General features: G+C 50.1%; 1 pseudogene; it reads left to right on the forward strand.

Annotated features, from left to right (window-relative positions):
• The first annotated feature begins 87 nt into the window (after positions 1–87).
• On the forward strand, positions 88–5,683 carry LOC122222523 (annotated as a pseudogene).
• The last annotated feature ends 11,963 nt before the right edge of the window (positions 5,684–17,646 follow it).

Consider the following 17,646-nt stretch of genomic DNA (forward strand, 5'->3'; position numbering starts at 1 on the left):
ACATCAGGATAGGTGACTCAGCTCCTCAGCAACAAAGCAGCCCCTCGGGAGAAACACGACTCGCAACAAGAGATTCCTACTCTGGGCATGTTCCATGGAGTGGAAGAAAAAAACTTTCTTGTTCTCCAAAGACACAGTTCATCGGATACTGATAAAAGGTTTGGGAGAACTCGAATTGGACTCCAAAGAAGAGAGGTATGGCGTAAGCTCTGTGCACAAGACGGACAGAGGGTCCAACAGAACTGTAGGAAGTCGCTCTCTGACACAGAGGTTGCGGGAAACTGTGGGCCTGTGTTTTCCCATGAGGACTTACAGCAAGCGGCCAAAACCCCTCTTCTAATAAAGGAAAAATACACCTTTCTGAATTAGTGCTTAAGAAATGCCCTTTTCCTGCTAACTCAGATTTAGCCCCCAAACGGCACTTATTACACGGCATATAGCCCCTGTGAGCCTACACTCCACGTTTTTTGATACATTTGATAGATCCTCGGTTTCTACGAAAGATGAAGGAGATCAGCTTTGAAAAAGAAAGCAGCGGGGCGCCTGGGTGGCTCAGTTGGTTAAGCATCCGACTTCAGCTCAGGTCATGATCTCATGGTTCATGAGTTCGAGCCCTGCGTCGGGCTCTGTGCTGAATGCTCAGAGCCTGGAGCCTGCTTCTGATTCTGTGTCTCCCTCTCTCTCTGCCCCCCTCCCTCCCCCACTCACACTCTGTCTCTCTCTCTCTCAATAAATAAACAAAAAAGAAAAAGAAAGCAGCAAAGTATTGAAGAGGGGGTTGACCCCCCCTCCCAACGCACACATATGTACATTTGAAGTGGACCACACAGGTTGATCCGTTTTAAGGTGGGACTGACGTTAACCTGGAATGACTGAACTAAGTGGGGACAATCCTGCAATTCCATAAGCTGATGTGACTCAGCAGGGGATACTACCACCCTGTGTCTGAGGTCAAGGAGGCAGAAGCAACAGCAGGTGTCCGGAGACAGCCTATGCTCACAGGTTAGCAGACAGGGAGCTTGGAAAGTCCATACACAGATTGATTACATCCCCCGCTTCGTGCCTGATTTGCTTCAGATTACAGGGAATCCCTGTTGCTGGGGAGTGATGGACCGTTACGAAGCTAAGCCTCCTTGAAGGGAAACCTGAAGGCACATTCTCGCTCAGGGACTCTGAGCAAAAGGTCTCCCTCTTCTCCATGAGCTCCCGGCGCTACAACAGATCCCTGTGTGCCCCGACTGCACAGTGGAACCACAACGTTGGTTCTGACGCCCACGACCATGTGTGTTTCACTCCTCCGCTGTCACAGGACTTTCGGAACATTATAAAGGTCCCAGTGCTGGCATCGTTTCTTTTTTTGAACCATCGCTTACTATCTCACCAAGCAGGACTTTCCCTTTTAGCCTGCAGTATATCTGCCATGCCGTAATCTGCAGACGCACTAATATGATGGAATTGATGGGCTCCCTTTACCATCAGCGTTGCAGGACTTTTTTTGAAAGAGTATCGTTATAGGCAAAAAGGTAGAGTTCGCTGGTTAGAATGAGAACCAGTGAAGGCAAAGGAAACTCTCCTGCCCTCAAAGGGCGTTAACTAAATCTGCTTTTATGTGCATCAAACAATACACCTATAGCAAGTACTGTATGCATCAGTGTTAGGTTTTTTCAGTACAGGATGTAGGCTTAGTATCCATCAGAGGCAATCTGCTGTTACTTACTCAGATAAACGTGGTGCCTATGGAGACATCAGAGGACAGGGCTACAGGTGTTCAGGAAGGCTACAAACACATTTTGTCCATTGAGCTAACCGTTTGGTTTTTGCAAACTGTAGTAATTGAGTGAGGCAACTCCGGGGCATTTGCCGTGAAGAATTCTATTTATTACTAAAGAACAAATTATTAATATTGGATGAGTGTTTCAACAGTGTGACTAATGTTTAAAATCATTATTTTTTTTTCCCAGACTTTTTCTGTGAGCTTCCAAAAGTAATGATGTTTGTAGTGACTATAAATCAAGCTTTGGAAGTCCAAAAAATAAAGACGGCCTTCCTTTGAGGAAAAAAAAATGCAGTTTTCTGGCCACAAGGTATTGGTATAGTTTATAGTCAGTCCCCTGTCTCTTCTGCAAAAGGTACTGTTAAGTAAACCGGGTTTTCTAAGTAGTTGTTCTAAATTTTCAGGCTTCTAAACTTGGCAATAGAATTTTATTTAAAGGCCCTAGGTATTAACTTTTTAAAAAAAATGAGTGCTTTAACTTAAAACACACTGGGGAAAGCTGCAATGTAGTCCTGTGTGTGATTTTTTAAATTTCTTAATATTTTTATTTTATTTTTGAGAGAGAGAGATGGAGGGTGAGCTCGGGGTGGGGGGGCAGAGAGACAGGGAGACACAGAATCCAAAGCAGGGTCCAGGGTCCGAGCTGTCAGCACAGAGCCTGATGCGGGGCTCGAACCCATGAACAGTGAGATCATGACCTAAGCCGAAGTCAGATGCTTAACGGACTGAGCCACCCAGGAGCCCCTGATTTTTCAGGTTAATACATGCAGTCTAACCGTTGATTAAAGTTGCATCTTTTCCTGGGCCCATGATGAGTTTGTGAACCATGAAGAAAATGAGACTAGAAGATGCCCGACCAGGTCATATCAACAATAACTACAGTGGTTGCTGATGTTGTGATTATTGTTAAACTGTAATGAACAATTTGGATTTATCTCTTTGTTGTAAACTCTCATAGCTGAATTGCTTAAGTACAATTTATAGAATTTCAGTGCAGTTAATTTCTAACGGAAAATCTGAAACTTACATTGTAGATTTAAAAGGTACTGTACAGGGGCACCTGGGTGGCTCAGTCAGTTGAGCGTCTGACTTTGGTTCAGGTCATGATCTCACAGCTCGTGGGTTCAAGCCCCACATCGGGCTCTGTGCTGACAGCTTGGAGCCTGGAGCCTGTTTCAGATTCTGTGTCTCCCTTTCTCTCTGCCCCTCCCCTGCTCAAGCCCTGTCTCTTTCTCTTTCTCAAAACTAAACATTAAAAAAAATTTTTTTTAAAGGTACTGTGCAACCATTATATTTGTAAATTATTTAGCACGTTTTTGTCACCTAGAATAGCGTGCCATACTACTCGAGGGGGCTATCTTGCAAGTAATACCAAGTTCCAGTGTTTGCTTCTTAGTATTGAACTACATTTACAGTTCTGTCCTAGACATGTCGTACCAGTCGAATCCATTCGTGTGTCTTTTTGTTCACGTGCTCTGTACCACTGGTGAGTGCGCCTTGGTTTCCTTACCTGCTGCCACAGAAAGTTGTTTTACATCCTGATGGCTATTGCCAAGGCTACACGAAAGAAAAGCTATATTTGTATGCAACCCTAACCCTTTGATGGCTAACCTAGGTTCCTGCTTGCTGCGCCTTGTTCCATCTGTGTTCTTATGCTAATAAAGTATGTTTGGTGTTCTCCTTGTAAAACAACAACAAACGAGTCACATGTTGTCACTTCTGCCACATTCTGTTCATCAGAAACCAGTCACTAAGTCCAGCACTTTTGAAGGAAGGAGTGCAAAGGATTTGTGAACATATTTTAAAACCATCAGTTCTGCCCTGACGCACGATCTGTATGGACTTATGCGAAGGCATCCTTAGAATAGATTTCTAGAACTCAACGACTGGATCAAGTGATATATGCACTTTGAATCTTGGTAATTCCTGTTTGTGGCAGAAACCGTTCATCGTCCTCCAATAGCCATCGTCTCTCTTTCTCCATTTAGCACTGGACCTCCTGACTTTTAGCTGGCACAGCTCGAGAATGTACCTCCCAACCTCCATTGCTGCTACATGGAGATGTGCGACGAAGTCCTGCCCAGTGAGAGGTATTGTGTGAAACTTCGGGTCGTGCCCTTAAATTAAAGGAAGCTATTGGCATACTTCCTTCCCTGTGCAGATTGTGGAGTGACACGTAGAAAGAACCCATCCCTTGGGGCGCCTGGGTGGCGCAGTCGGTTAAGCGTCCGACTTCAGCCAGGTCACGATCTCGCGGTCTGTGAGTTCGAGCCCCGCGTCAGGCTCTGGGCTGATGGCTCGGAGCCTGGAGCCTGTTTCCGATTCTGTGTCTCCCTCTCTCTCTGCCCCTCCCCCGTTCATGCTCTGTCTCTCTCTGTCCCAAAAATAAATAAAAAACGTTGAAAAAAAAAATTAAAAAAAAAAGAACCCATCCCTGGATCCCCTCATGGAGCTGCCCTTCTTCGCAGGACTTCCTACCAGCCTAGACTTTTGTATGAGAGAGAAATGGGGTTACACTGCCTGCCTGCATGTCCCATCTCTGCCACTTGTCTGTGGTGACATGTACCTGAGTGCCCGCTAAGCGCCAGGTGCAGTTTCCCTCGAGAAACTGCTGTATCCGGAGCTCACCTGTGGAGGGCCAAGAGGGACAATAAGCCAGGCTGGGCTGCAGTCCCTCACCTGGAGAGTGGGGGCAACTCCCAGGGCCATTGCAAAGACCGAATGAAGTTACATGAGCATCGGATTGTGACCACAGCACCTGGAGGCAGCAAAGCCTTGGTACAGGCAGCTGTTATAATGAAGAAAAGCTATATAGGTGCCTGGGTGGCTCAGTCGGTTAAGCCTCTGACTCTTGATCTTGGCTCAGGTCATGATCTCACAGTTCGTGAGTTCAAGCCCCAGGTCGGGGTTCAAGCCCCACGTTGTGCTGATGGCCATGACTCAGAGCCTGGTTGGGATTCTGTCTCTCTTTTTCTCTGCCTCTCCCCCGCTTATGTGTTTTCTTTCTCTCAAAATAAATAAACAAACTTTAAAAAATAATTAAGAAAAGCTATAAAAGAAAGCCTCCAGCACCCCCCCCCCCATTTCCTCTCTGTGCCCTTTTGTCCCCTCACTGGTAACTTACATAGATTTTAATACCCATCTCCCTGGGGTGGGGGGGGGGAGGGGGAACCTGCTTTCATAAAAGATCTCATAAATTCTTTCTCACCGAGATAAGAATGACTGGTATTGTTTAATGCACTTCTCCTGCTACACGTACACTCTAGTGGGGGACATACTGTGCTTGACTAGACCACAGACGTGAAAAGTCTAACTATGAAATTTCGGGCACCAGTGAAGCTAGGTGGGGGCGCTTGGCCCGCTAGGAGGGGCTTCGCTGATGCTGTCGAAATTGTAATTTTTAGGGAGCCGGCCCTGACCTCCTCTCCCCTCTCTTCTTTAATATCTTCTTCCCTCTCTTTACCTTTTTTTTTTTTAAGGTTTATTAATTTTTCCAGAAGCAGAGTGCGAGCAGGGGAGGGGCAGAGAGAGAGGGAGGGAGACACAGAATCGGAAGCAGGCTCCAGGCTCCGAGCTGGCAGCACAGAGCCGGACGCGGGGCTTGAACTCACGGACCGCGAGATCACGACCTGAGCCGAAGTCGGACGCTCAACCGACGGAGCCACCCAGGCGCCCCGCTCTTGCCTCTCTTGTCTCTTCAGCTCCCTCTGTGTCTCTTCCTTGCCTAAACGGCCATCTGAGTCTCTGATGATTCAATGTGATTACGTTTCCACAGGCAGGTGTGTGTCCTGTTTAGTCACATTAAAAATAAATCACTTAGCCCCACACAGTCAATGCATCAATCTGTTGCTCTCCTCTGCTTTCCAGGAACGGGTTGCTCAAGAAGCAAATGACTCGTGGGTCACGTGAGTGGGGAAGGCCGAGGTGGAGTGACAGCGCCCTTCTAGTTCGCCCACCAGCCTCCTGCCCGAGCAGACAGGGAATCCGTCGTGCCCGCGACTGTGCCCATCTCAGAGTGCACGCTGTGTTCTTGTGGCCCATGACGGTGAGCTGTGGAAGAAATACGGCTTGCGGAGGTGGGGTGAGGCTCGGATTTACTGATGCTTCCTATGTGCCAGGCCCAGTACTTTCTTTTTCGTCTCTTCCCTTCTTTCTTTTTTTTTAATTTTTTTTTAAAATTTTTTTAACGTTTATTTATTTTTGAGACAGAGAGAGACAGAGCATGAATAGGGGAGGGTCAGAGAGAGAGGAAGACACAGAATCTGAGACAGGCTCCAGGCTCTGAGCAGTCAGCACAGAGCCTGACGCGGGGCTTGAACTCACGGACCATGAGATCATGACCTGAGCGAAGTCGGACGCTTAACCGACTGAGCCACCCAGGCGCCCCTCTTCCCTTCTTTCATGGGGGAATCAGGATTCTGGTCGCGGGAGTCTGGGCACGTTGGTCTTTCAGGGCCTCGTTTCTTGAAACCAGAAACATTACATCTTTCTCTAATCATTCCTTCTGCTATGACGGAAGAGTCTGGGGGTTAGGCAGACCTAGCTCGCCACTGTGGGCACGTGGCTTAGCCTGTTTCTTCAGCTCTAAAATAGGGCCAGAAATCAGGATCGAACCAGATAATATATTTAAGGCACCTTATAAATAGGCAGCTAAAAAAGGGTGGTGTGTAATTCCTCCTTCATAACACAGGTGACATACTTCACCGTCTTAGAGGTTTGGTCATTTTTACAGGTTGGGGTGGCAGTGTTCCAGGAGGGGAGTGGGTGTGGGTGTGGGTGTGGGTGGGTGCTTCTTGATGAAAACAGTGTGGGGGAGAGAGACCAGAGTCTTTGTAGAAATCTCAGCACTTTAGAAAACCAGACCCCAGCCTCTATCAAATGCTGCCAGGGGGGGCGTATCAAAGACCGTCCTCCCAAAAGTCTTGCTCGGTGTGGCCTCCTTCCACGTCCCATGTGGGCTGGTCTGTGATTTGCTCTAACCAATAAAATGTGGCAGAAGCGACGCGGAGGCAGTTCTGGGCCTAAGCCTTAAGAAGCCCTGGAAGGTCCCAATTTTGTGCTTTGGGGAGATCTGGAACCAATATGTAAGAAATTTAGTCTCTCTGGGCTGGAGAGACCATATAGAAAGAACACGTGGAGAAGGAGAAACCCTAAGAATATATGGAGAGAGGGAGAGACAGACGGACAGTGGGAGAAAGGCCCAGCCACTCCCGTGTGCCACGGAGCCCAGCCCTCCAGCCACGGCTCTGAGGCACCAGCCATGTGAGTGACCCAACCCAGATACTCTAGCCCAGTCCAGCCCCCACATGACTGCGGTCCCAGCCGACATCGTGTGCAACAGAACTGCCGAGCAGATCCCAATCACCCCACAGTCTCACGAGAGACAATAAAACGGTTGTCTTAAGCCATTAAATTCTGTGTATTATATACAGCAATAGATAAAGAAGCAGTTAGCGGGATCTTGGAGTTATCGCTATGTGACAAACCATGGACGCTCATTATGAGAGGTACACAGGCACCGCCCTTGGGAGGTTGGTTTGGGCAAGGAGGTTGCACACGGGCAAGCATGAAGATTTGAGACTGTTATTAATCCACACTCAAGGGTGTGCTTAGAAGCGGGATGCACGGACTGTTGATGATGGCGTTGGGAGGGTGAGGCAGGAATACTTCCTAGAGAAAAGGAGTTTTGAGCTGGGTTTGAAGGAAAGAGCAGATGACATGAGAAGATGTCTCAGAGAATGAAGGGTAAGGCATTGATAGCAGCATGGTGGGGAAATTAGGACCCTGGGGAGGAGGAGCTGAGAAACTTAAAGTCTGGTGTTAGCTGGGTATAAAAAGAAGGGGGCTGGGGAGCCTGGGTGGCTCAGTTGGTTAAGCGTCCCACTTCGGCTCTGGTCATGATCTCGTGGTCTGAGTTGGAGCCCCGAGCTGGGCTCTGTGCTGACAGCTCGGAGCCTGGAGCCAGCTTCGGATTCTGTGTGTCCCTCTCTCTCTGCCCCTCCCCTGTTCATGCTCTGTCTTTCTGTCTCTCTATCTCTCTCTCAAAAATAAATAAAAATTAAAAAAAAAATAAGGGGGGCGGAAAGGGGATCTTGCCAAGCTAGGCCTGTGGGAGCCTCAGAAAAAGCTGGTTATTTCATGAGCTTTACTTTCTCCATCCCATTTGGTAAAAATATAACTTGTGAATGGCAGCATCCTTCGCTGCAGAATTGCACATGCTCGAGCTTGCCACTGCAGTCTCTTGGGGACTCTTCAGCACCCCCTGGAGGAGGCTCAGGGGGTGCACAGGTCTCCTCCCAGGATGGCATGCGGGGGCGGGAAGTGAAGCTGAGGGAGGGGGCTCCGCGTGGCTGAAGAGGAGGGGAAGACTTAAATCTGTGGAAGCAGCAGCCACCAGAGCGAACTGGTTGGTAATTAACAGGTAATTAACAGTTAATGGCTCACTTCAGGGCTAACGTGAGGCTGGAGCCAGGGCAGGAAATGACTTTAAAATCCCTTCCTTCCCCTCCGTGTTTGGTGGGGTTTTGACCTCTCCTACCTGGGAAGATCTGGGTCATGTTTGCCTCCGCGGCTCCGGGAGTCAGGGCCAGAAGGTGATGGCTAGCCCCAAGAAACGTCAACTCCTAAGAAAATGAGCGATTCTGCCCTTCCCTTGAGGAAACAGGGGCCCAAGTGCAAGTTGTAGGGAGAGGGGCACGTGGTCCCTGCTCTAGGCACGGAAGGGCTGACAGGGTCAGGGGCCAGGCGGCTTACCCCGCCACGTCTTTCCAAATTGTAGGGTGGCACCTGAACTTGTGGGTCCACCCAGCTTACTCCATTGATAAATTCAGTATTCACTGTTATTAATTTTTATAGGCATGGAGTGAATCGGTTAGGAGCCTGCTTAGCTGTGAGGAATACAGCGCCCAACGAACTGTGCCCTAAATGATAAAGACATTCCCCCAATCCACAAAGAACTACTGAGAGGTGACCCCATGCCAGGCACTGTTGTAGGAGCTGGGGAGAGAGCAGAGAAAAGCGAACTTCCTGTTCCGGAGCAAGAAGGTAGCTCCTGTGAGGGCAGGGGCTTGACTTTGCCTTGAATACCCCGGGCACCTTTCTCCTCCAGTCCCCCCTTGTATTGGCTTCTGCCTCGTGGTCAACAGGTGGCTTGGGATGTCCAGGAATCTCAGTGGAGACAGGAAGCAGGAGACAGAGGTGACCAGCCATTCCTGTTCTCTCTACCAGAAGGACACAATCTTTCCCGGAACCCCCAGCAGATTCTTACTTACCATCATCACTGGGGAGACCCTGGGGCAGCGTGCGGCTACCTCAGATTTTTCATGACTAGTTAATCTGGTTGTCATTTATCACCTGGGGTTGCCCAGAACAAAGTCGGGGTTTAGTCTGCAAAAGAAAAGGGGGAAGGAACATTGGGGTCAGGCTGTCTTGTTCCCCCCGTGGCTCTTGGGGGTCGGCAGCCACCCACAAGGTAAACACTCTGTGGTCAAATCTTAAGTAAATAGAGAAACAAGTTAAAAGTGGCATTAGATACAATCCCAGATGAAGCAAAAAGGCTTTACTCATTTACTGCTGTTTACTGAGCTCTTTGGCGAGCGAGCGCTCTTCAGGACGTGTGAAGGGGGATGAAAGGCTCCAGCCTCAGGGAATGTTCAGACCAGCTGGAGATGACAGGCACATGAAACAGCCTATGCCCCTGAGAGAATAAAAAGGCTTTGGTGGGATCTCAATGTACAGATATCGAACAGAGGTCCAGGTAAAGGCCATCATCGCATGAGGCACCCTCATGGCCCTCCCTGCCCACACCCCTCCTGGAGAACACATTCTGCTCACAGCTCTTAACGGGTAGTCCTGTGACACGCAGGCCCCTCCCCACCCCCAGCAGGCCCCTCCCCACCCCACGCAGGCCCCTCCCCATCCCACACAGGCCCCTCCCACCGCTGCCCACGGCTGTGGGGACCACACATGGGCCTTGAGTCAAAGGCAGCGGATCCCCTGGCTGGCGGCAAGGAGGCGAGCCCAGCCACTCAGATACTTTCTCTCTCTCTCTCATCTAAAGTAAGGGACACAGAGACAACAGCCCCTGTGCAAGAGGTCCTGATACCAGATGGGGCCTGAAGGGAGCAGAGAGCTGAGGCCTCTCACTCCTGACTTGGGTCCATCCTCTCTGGTTCCATCCTGACCATCAACTTCCCTTTTACTAGGGCTGGTTTGAGTGGGTTTTGTGTCTCGGCTTGAATGCCATTGGTGTGGGAAGGCTTTGCCTCCACCCTTTACCCTTCACCCCTCACCCCTTCACCCACCTCTTACCTGCTTCCCAATCTATCCCCCGCCTCCACCTTGCACCGGCTTCTCTTCCCCCAACTGGTCTCCCTGCATTGGCTCTCCTGCCTCCATTTCATTTCCACATGTGGACAGTGATCTTTCTAACTTGACCCTGGCATGCCCTTGCTCTAAATCTTTGAGTGGCTCCTCACGGCTCGGCCTTGCGGACCCAGCTCCACCACTGCGCTCCTGCTCTGCCAGCTCCCCCCCAACCCCTCCCCCCCCGCCACCCTCCACCACCCCGAGATACACAGTCCCACGGGGAAACCTGTGCACGTACTTGGACCTGTATGAATGAATATCCACTTCCCTCCACCCCCGTTTCCCACTCCTCCTTCAGGACCAAGGCCTGGGTTCATCTCACCCCACCCTGACCTTGGTTCCCTCCTCTGGCCATCACAGCACTTTATGAGGACCTCCCCTGGTATCTGCTTCATTGTATTGGGACCACACTTGCTGTCCTTGTCACCTGGCACAAGGCAGGCATTCAACAAATGCTTCTAGAATGAATGAATGAATGAATGATTTTCAAATGGTGAGCCAGCAGGCCTCAGATGATTCGACAGGGTTTTGTTGGGGGAAGAGGGCACGAGGAGGGGGTTTTCCTTCCTGGGAGATTAGCCTCAGTCTAGCCTGGGTGGACAGCCAGGTTCTTTTTTGTTTGTTTGTTTATTTATTTATTTTTGAGAGGGAGAGAGAGAGAGAGAGCACAAGTGAGGGAGGGGCAGAGAGAGGGAGAGAGGATCCCAAGCAGGCTTTGCATTGTCAGCACAGAGCCCAACGCAAGGCTCGAACTCATGAACTGTGAGATTAGGGCCCAAGCTGAAATCAAGAGTCGGACACGTAACTGACTGAGGCACCCAGGCGCCCCTTGCCAGGTTCTTTTTGAGGCCCTCTTGCCTCCTAAAGCCCACCCCATCTCCCTGCTCATCTGGGGACATGGGGACAGGCTATTTGAAACCGGCCTTCTTGTCCTCAACACTGAATTGAAACCCCCAGGAGAATTTTGCTGTGTTCGTCTTCTGGAGAAGAGGAGCACAGAGCCGAAGGGCAGAGGCTGCAAAGTGTGGCTCAGATTTGATAAACAGGCAGGAGGTTTCAGAAGCAATCAGGGGAGAAAAGAACATACATTATTCCTGGAATTCACAATGAACCGCTAATGAGCTAGATGAGCTATGATCTGATCTTGTCCTGCCTCCTACAGCCCAGGACTGCTGGGTGTGGGACGGGACGCAGGGAGGGGCGCTGTCTGCCGCACCAGCATCCACACAGCCTGGCCAGGGCACCCCCCAGGACGGGAGGGGTGGGGCGGTGGTGTTTGCTGACCCCTGGGAGCCTGGTGGCCCTCCCTGGGATGGGAGGGTGTTTATTAGCCCTCCAAAGGTGGTGGGTCATAAAGGACCTAAAGACAAGGACTACAGGTGCTTCCTGACAGCAGTGCCGGAAGAGTGTCCTCCCTAGAACCCAACAGGGCTGGCACCCTGTCCTTGGACCCCTAGCCTCCAGAACTGCAAGAAATAAATCATGTGGTTTATAAGCCCCCAGTCCGTGCTGTTTTGTTACAGCAGCTCAAACAACCAACAGTTATTGAAATGTACTACATGCAGAGGACTGTTTTAAGTAGCTCTCACACATTACCTCATTTAATCCTTACCATTGTCCTATCTAATAGGTACCATTATTATTCTTGTGCCCATTTTACAGATGAGGAAACCGAGAGCAGAGACCTTGACCCTTCTGTCCACTGTTGAACTCCAGCACCCGGAATGGTAGGAATTCAACGTACTCGTCTGTTTAACGGCACCATGATGTGCTCTAATGGGGAGCTCAGGGGCCAACAACCTCCCGGATGATGGCCCAGTGGGACCTGGGAAATGGACTGAGGCTCTGATGCCATTCAAGAGGTCTGCCCCTGCCTCCTGCCCTCTTTTCATCCACGCTTATTTTTCAAGGCCACTTACATGCAGCACTTTCACAAAGAGGGAAATCAGATTTAGGTTTGGCTCCCGAGTAGATTATAATTACAATTTAAATCAGGGATGACCTATGCAGAAAAACCATGGCAAAGTAACAAAAATCACAAAGAGAAGCAAACAATGTGCTGTAATAATTTTCTCATTCGTTCGTTCATTCATTCATTCATTCATTCACTCACTCAAGGAGCATTCAGTGGGTTCAGCCCTGGGATGCAGAGATGAGAGTGACTTAGGTCCCGCTTCCAGTGGGAGGAGGCAGTGAAGGGTAGCAAAGGCCTGGGGCCAGCAGCTGAGGAGAGCGGGCTCCAGGCCAGAGGCCTGCCCCCCACATCTCTCTTCTCTCTGCTCTGAGGGGACCTTTCCCCAGAGCTGGTCCAGCCTAGAGTGCAGCCTAAAGGGTTCTGGTCTGCCGAGAAAAGCAAGTCACTGGACCTTGTCCCAGGCCTTGGGGCTAGCTGACCCCTTTCTGTGTCCCTCTGTCCTCCCCCCTCCCTCTGTGATAGCTGGCAGAGGGCTCCAGGCTCCTGGCCTGGCTGCACACTCATGCACCTGCTCACTCACGCGGAGCCATCTACAGACAGCCCGGCCTCTTCCCCCAACTGCCCACGCAGCTCTGCGGGGTGATTGATGGGGCTGCTCTCGCTCTGGGTCCCAGAGAGCTCCTTTTGAATAATAACTTGGCAAAATTACTCTCTTTTTTTTGCTCTCCCTATTTCTGATTCATTTGTTCTTCCTAAGTCATTCATCTTTTTTGAGTCAGAGGAAGAATGAGGAAGAGGAGGAGGAGGAGTCACAGGGGCGAGGGGCCAGGAGCCCCGCCTCCTCCTGTCACCGACTGCACCGGAGACAACGGCACCTCTCCCCCTAGGATGTCTCTATTACACCTGACCTCTGCCCGTGGGAGAAAAGCCAGTGTGGGAGGTAAGGGAGGTGGGGGAGGGAGGGGCCTTTCTGGACCGCTGAAGCCCCACCTTGAAGGCAGCCGCCTACTCTATTCACATGCAAGGTCTCCTGACACGCTTGCCGGAATGTGGGGGTTTTCTCACCCTCAAAGGGGAGCAGCAAAGAAGGTAGGAAGGAGAGATGGGGGTTCAAGTGGGTCCTGTCAGCTTACCAACACCTTCACTGGTCACCTGCCATGTGCCAAGCGCCAGAAAGACAGACAAACAGATTCTATTCCTGCCCCCAGGGGGTTCGCGGGCTAGTACACAGGTAAGCACAACACCTGCGGTACATGGTCTAGTGGAAGTAAGTCCCGTGCAAGCATATGGAGGAGACTATTTATTCTGTGACAAGAGGGACCAGCAAGGCAGTCTTCACAGATGGGCGGGTGATGAGCTCTTCTGAAGCCTCAGTCTACAGGTGGGGGAGGATGCTCCAATGGGGGGGAGGAAATAGCTTCTTTCTTTTACCAAAAAATGTGCCCTTTGCTCCTCTGCCACACAGAAACTCACTGCCTATTTCTCTTTATTTTGTTTTCTCCAGCAGGCTGCACGCACACAACTGGGATGGTTCGAGTATGGCCCCAAATGTCCACGGGCACGATCAGGGAGCCTGTTTGGGGCCATTTGCCGCGTGGCTACGGTTGGGAGGCTGGAAGTTTCCTTGAGAGTCAAGTCTCCTTCCAGCCATCTCTGCCATGCAGCTTGAGTATTTTTCCCCCTGGGAAGGATTTCCCCGTAAAATAAATGTCTCGTCTGAATTAATCTTATTTTGCAAAGGAGGGAGTCGTCATATTGTAAAGACAGATCATAAAAAGATGCATCAATCTGTCAAGAAGGCTGGTTACTATGAGTATTTGTTTAGCAGAAACAGTGTGCCCCATCCCCACCCCACACATCTGGCCCGAGAGGCTGGGCTATTGCTGGGCCCAGCCCCATGCGGGCAACTTCTCCTGAGTGCCCCAGGCCTCTGCAGTCTTTGCGGACCAGCCCCAGGCCCGGAAGGGGCCTGGCTAGGGTGCCCAGGTTGGCATATTGTGGCAGCCTAACTTTTCAGAAGAGGCCTGGAGCGCCCCCCACTGGAGAGGCCAGTCCCACTGCCCAGACATGTCCCAGACACTTTCATTCGGGAGCTAATGGTCTTTGGGATCTTAACGATACTCCAGACAATCTCTCCATTTTGTTTACACTTGGAAAAAAAAAAAAAAAAGATTATATAGGCCTTAACCTCAGGTCATAGATTAAAAAGTAAACCGGTTAGGGGCACTTGGGTGGCTCTGTTGGTTAAGCATCCGACTTCAGTTCAGGTCATGATCTCACAGTGAGTTCAAGCCCCGCTCTGCTGTCAGCACAGAGCCCTCTTCAGATCCTATGTCCCCCTCTCTCTGCCCCTCCTTCACTTGCGTTCTGTCTCTGTCTCTCAAAAATAAACATAGAAAAAACGTTTTTTAAAAAGTAGCACAACCACACAAGCAATTCCTGAAGAGCATGATGTAAAATTTATATACCATAATATAAAACATACACAGATAATACATGAAATACGAAAGAGAAAAAGGCAAAAGTCCTCCTTCGCCTCCTCTACAGCTGACCACTGTGAATGTTTGCTGTGTCTCCTAACTCTTTTGACGCATTTCTACTGATGTATCCCCTGCTCCCCACGCATACACGGGGTATTTTGGGTTACATGAAGTTGTTCTTTTTTCTTTTACTTAATATTCTTTTATAAAAAATAAAAGAATAGGGGCGCCTGGGTGGCTCAGTCGGTTAAGCGGCCGACTTCGGCTCAGGTCATGATCTCGCGGTCCGTGAGTTCGAGCCCCGCGTCGGGCTCTGTGCTGACAGCTCAGAGCCTGGAGCCTGTTTCAGATTCTGTGTCTCCCTCTCTCTGACCCTCCCTTGTTCATGCTCTGTGTCTCCCTGTCTCAAAAATAAATAAAACGTTAAAAAAAAATTAAAAAAAAAATAAAACCTACAGACATTTATCATAGAAACTTCAAACTTTATGGAGGGTAAAAGTTTTTTTAAAAAAGATAAAACGTAAAAAAAAAGAGATAAAAAGTAAAAAAAAAAAAAGATAAAAAGTAAAAAAAAAAGATAAAAAGTAAAAAAAATTATAAAAAAAAGAAAATCCTTCCTGTTCCTCATCCCTACTACCAAAGCAGATACAAATACATATATATATATACATATGTATATATATGTATATATATATACACACACATATATGTATATATTTGTGCATCTTTTAAAGAAATATATTTTATGTATACACCAGTATTTAAAAATATTCACATTCATTCTGGGGTGCCTAGGTGGCTCAGGCAGCTGAGCGTCTGACTCTTGATTTCGGCTCAGGTCAAAATCATGACCCCAGGGTCATGGGCTTAGCCCCATGTCGGGCTCAGCACTGAGTCTGAAGCCTGCTTGAGATTCTCTCTCTCCCTCTGCCCTTCTCCCCTGCTCCAGCTCTCTCTCTCTCAAAATAACTTTAAAAAATATATTCATCCTTACTGTGTCCATTTTATAGACGAGGAAGTGACAGCTCAGAGAGGTCACAGGGCTTATCCAAGGTCACACAGCCGACTGGGACAGAGGCAAATGTGGAAACCAATGTCCTGACTGTGGTGGGCGGAGGCCCTTTCACTGCACGTCTCCAAGCTGTTTGCCCAAAGCCAGTCTCTCCTGGTGTCTCTAATCCCTCCCTAATCTTGACTTTGTGTGCAAGGCTGGTGACACCTCTCAATATTGCCCGTGTGACCGTCCCCTCCCGTGAGCGCCTGTTGGCTCTCGGTGTATTAATAGACTGCACTTGTGCCTCTCGTCCGGGTGGGCCTGTCTAATCGCTTCACAAACGCCTGCCGTCTCTGTCAGAGCTGTCCTCAGTGCAGAGTGGCCTCGTGGAGCCTGACACAGTGATTCATTCAGTGGGCTTTTGTTTCCCAGACTACAAATGACAGTTATATGCAGAGGACCCTTCTTCCCAAGGATAATTCCAGTTCAGTAAGCCCTTGGCCTTGTGGGAGCTGACATGCGGGGTAGGCCTTTTGCCCCTCCCTCTGTGCTAGATTCTGGGGCCACAGGCCTGACCTTGGGGAGCTCACAGGTTGATGGAGGAGGACAGCACACACCTATATATAATCCGCCCTTTACCGCAGTTCGCCTGTGTTCCCTCTGTTCTCTTTGTGTGTGTCTGCCTTAGCCCTCTGAGACCCAGATGTGTCTATGGAGAACAGTCAGCCAGCCATATGGACACATTCGTTTCTTGTTGATAGCAGGATGGCCCCCATCTGGACGTCCGGCAACATCCAGATGGACACGCTACCCATCGATCCCGCCACCTACAGTGATAGAAGGTGGCAGAGCCTCAGGGCCTACAGGCTCTCTCCACTTACAGATGGAAAAGTGGGAAGCCCAGAACCTGGACAGCAAGGACCAGGAAGGGAGCGCTACGTGGGGGGTGTGGCAGTGGAAGGAGGGTCTGTGTATGCATTCGAGTGTTGGGGTTAGGGGCTGGCAGCTAGGGGAACTCTGATCCTGAAACTGAATTCTCCTGACTTCACAGAACTGCCCAAGTCTGGGTCTGAAGACTGGAGCCCGAGCTTCGGGGTGGGGCGCAGCCTCCCCCGGCCTTTGATTCACTGCCACTCCGGAACCGGTCTCCTTCCCGGCAAACAAAACCTCCGCGATCTCTGATTCTGCAGCGCCCTCCAGTGGGTAACGGGAGTATGTCTGCAGAGAAAGTCTTAGGACTCCACGTGGCAGGTCATTACTGGATTTTAGAATCTATATGCAAGTTCCTTACTGGATTTTAGAATCTATATGCAAGTTCCTCCACCCGCTCCCCACCCTCTGCGTGAGAGAAAATTCTAAAAGGACAGTTGGCTGTTTGTATGGAGGAGTGGAGAAGGGAAAGTCCCATGCTAAATAGACTCTGCTCTGCCAATTTTCCAAATGACTTTGGTCCATTCTTATTGCATCCCCCAGCCCCAAGTCAGGACACCCTCTTAGTTAACTTCTAACTCCTGATAGTGCCTGTTTCCCCCCAAGCCTTCGCAAGTTTGATGAAACTTGGGGGGGAAACCCTAAACCAGCAGGGGGAAATGGGTTCCAAGACTCTGCCATCTCAGTGAGATAACACAATTCCTCCAGATCCGAGTTTCTCCGTGTGAGCTGCGTGTGTACCCCAAGCGTGTTGGAAATTAAACCTGGCCACATGTGGAGGGGCCCCCAACACCAGGTCTCCCAGCTGTGCGGGCTCCCAGCCAGAGAGGGGCTCAGTGAGGCTCCCCTCCTCCCCACCTTCCCTCCCAATGCGGTTGCCTTCCTTCCCTGCAGGTGCTTGGTCCCTCCTCCTCTCCTCCTCTTCCTCTTGAGCCTCCTGCCTCCTGCTTCCGGGGTCATGCCCCTCACCTTCCGTCTGCCTCAGTCCTCACGGAGCATACTGTCCTCTCCCCCAGTGGGCCCTTCAACTCCTTCAGCCACCATCCCCTTCTCTCGTGGCTACTTTGTGAAGAGAACTTTTCCCACCCGCTTTCCTTGTCACCCACATGATGCCTCCATCGTCCTCTCCCCTCAGCTGCTGCACACCCCCTCCCCTTGCCTGTGTCCCAGCTCCCTCCCTGGACGC

Source organism: Panthera leo, chromosome B3, assembly GCF_018350215.1.
Source record: "Panthera leo isolate Ple1 chromosome B3, P.leo_Ple1_pat1.1, whole genome shotgun sequence".
NCBI classification, from domain to species: domain Eukaryota; kingdom Metazoa; phylum Chordata; class Mammalia; order Carnivora; family Felidae; genus Panthera; species Panthera leo.